Here is a 2891-nt window from a genome sequence, read left to right as displayed (position 1 = left end):
CTAAAAAACAGCAGGAAAAAATGATTTAAAAATCAACTGAAAGTCAAGAAGGCCAGAAGTTGTGAGTTCACAGGACTTAAGGATGGTTGCCTGACCACAGTTTCTCTATTAAGAATCTGGGGCCTCCATAGTCTCTAGCTATCAGAGTTGATACTAAATCAATTTGCTGGGAAAAGCAAACATTCAAAGATTCTGGGTTTTTTTTTTAACACATAAATGCTATGATGATATGAGGAATGCCTCAATTATTCATAAATCATTTCAACAAACTTGCTATGATAAGCACATCATATTCAAGATAGTCATTTCTTATATCCTGGAAAAGTATAGCAGATATGGAGACTCCTTATGAGACCCTGGAGATGCTCCTTCTGATTTTAATTCCTCATAAAGTAAAGATAAAAAATATGAGCTAGTCACAGCAGCAAATTAGGTTATTCCTGAAGAGATTAAAGATTTAATGGCAAAGCGTGACATAAAGAGGCAACATAAAGTCTGGTGGCAGGATTCCTCACCAAAGTGCTTTGTTACATTCATAAAAGAATCAAGGAAGTTAAAGATAACCAGCAAATGAATCAAAGATTTAGACTCTGATTGAAGCATCTTCCACTATGTTTATAAAATTACAGAGGAACAAACTTCTGTAGGTGCCTCAGATGTTCTCTACTTGCATTATTTATTCTGAGTTTTTCTTTGTGATCACAATCAAAGATCTCAATTAATCTTTCACCATCAATTTATACTGACTGCAGGACTACTTGCTTCTGTCATCAAAATCTTAAAATTTGTATATCTGTTTTTGTGTGCATCAACATTCTGCAGTTTAACTTTATTTCCACTATATGTGTGATAGTCTTTAAAATTTCACTGCCTCTTGTTCTGAAAGCAAAGTAGAAGAAACTAAAAATAATTGAGTAATAAAAATGCTTATTCTTTCTGTCTTCCAGGTTATCAGCTAAAACTGTAATAGATGAATCACAGAAAATTTTGATAAGAAACAATATAAAAAATATACATGATTATTTATAATATAGCTAGTTTCTTAGAAGAAATAATTCCAAAACAAAATATTCTTTGTGCACTTCTAAGGCAGTAATTTTTAAAGAAAATCTTTCTATATATTATATATATTTTTTATGTTTTATTACTAATTTTTTTTACAGAAATGGAGAAGAAATAGCCAATTTGTGAGTCACTATTTTCATAGAATGATTATTTATCAAAGTGAGATTTGGGGTTTGATTATAGTTTTAATGCATGAAGGTCAAATTGAAGTCACTTTTATTAAGAGCTGGATGTACGAAATTTGAACACAATTTTAGAAAAATGATGTATACATTGCCAACAGTTAACTTTGTCAAGTTAAATAAAACCCTAATTCATGTTTCAATTCTAGTTTGAAATTATTTAGATATAAGTAGATATTTAATCCCTTGCCTGGCATCTATATATGTTTAGAAAATGTCATCCAAATAAAAATGATTCACCACTGAATGACTACAAAACCTCATATTAAATGAGCAAGGAAAGTGAGTACAGTAGTCTAGCAGTGTAAGTTTTTCTTCAGAACAATGATTTTAAGAGTTTATTGATAAAAGCTAAAGCCTGAGTTCTTTTGGGAATTTCCTATAAACTATTACTCTCTTTTAAGTTAGTAGTGATCTCCAGATATAATTATTTACATTTGAATTTTAAAATGTACTGATATTAGAAACTCCTCTCTAGAAGCTTTTAGAATATAAATTTTTGTAAATTCATAAAATAAAATCCTAAAAATAAGAATATTTTTGCCCTCGAGGGTGTTAAAAAGTCCTTGTAAGTGCTAGCATTGAATAAGAAGAATCTGAGGAATTGCACCTTCCTTGTTTTTAAAAGTAATTGACAAAATTCATTTGTGCAGGAAAACTTCTATTATTTCAACTATTATTTATGCTTTATATACCTTCTTAGAAACTAGATTTTATTTAAGGCACTTAGTGTTTGGCTAGTCATTTCCAGATAGATTTTAGAGTCTAGATTTTTAGATTTGTTAAATATGGAAAATATTTCATTAATCATTTGTGATTATTTGAAAATTCTTAAGTTTTAGAATCTGTTTGCATTTATGATTCTTTAAAAAATATTTAATATTTCATAGCCTACATAAGTTTAATGAAAATTATTTTAAGTCTAAAAATAAGTTAGTGACAACTCAAGCAACATAGATCTAAAATATGAATAAATTCATAAAATGTGAAAAAAATTTTTTACTTTTTCATATGAAAAAGTAAATGGTTAACTTGCCAACATTAATATCTTGTTTGGCTCTATTTAAATTTACTTTAGAGGACATGATTCCATAGTGTAGCGGTCAGCACGTCTGCTTTACACGCAGAAGGTCCTGGGTTCATGCCCCAGTGGAGCCACAATCCATGGTATATGGCCATGCCACCCTGAACAAGCATGATCCCGTCTGACCCTTGTAGGCATAAATAATAATAAATAATAAAAATATAAAATAAAAATAAATAAATTTACTTTAGAAACTGGACTTTGGGTGGTAAAGACAATAGAATATATAGATATCAAATTATAATGTACACTTGAAAATTATATAATTGTATTAGTCAATGTTACCCCAATAAACTTAATTAAAAATAAATAAAGATAAAGGCCAAAAAAAATTCTTTAATCCTTTAATCGATATACTTTGCAATTATATTTTTATTTTACATAAAATTTTATAATGAAATAATTAGCATTAAAAATAAAAGTCAAAAAAGGAAAAAAGGAACACAGAACAAATAAAACAAATAGAAAGAAAATAAGAATTAGATTTAAAATTAATACATCAGTAATTATATTGAATATAAATGAGCTAAGTGTTTCAATTAAAAGGTAAAAAGGTAAAA

At 28.2% G+C, this 2891-nt stretch overlaps 1 pseudogene; it reads left to right on the top strand.

Moving 5' to 3' along the window:
* The first annotated feature begins 215 nt into the window (after positions 1-215).
* On the top strand, positions 216-967 carry LOC112481112 (annotated as a pseudogene).
* Positions 968-2891: the final 1924 nt, after the last annotated feature.

Source organism: Pteropus alecto, unplaced genomic scaffold, assembly GCF_000325575.1.
Source record: "Pteropus alecto unplaced genomic scaffold, ASM32557v1 scaffold104, whole genome shotgun sequence".
NCBI lineage: Eukaryota > Metazoa > Chordata > Mammalia > Chiroptera > Pteropodidae > Pteropus > Pteropus alecto.
Note: the sequence above shows the minus strand (reverse complement) of the source record. Positions and strands in the feature narration are given on the sequence as shown.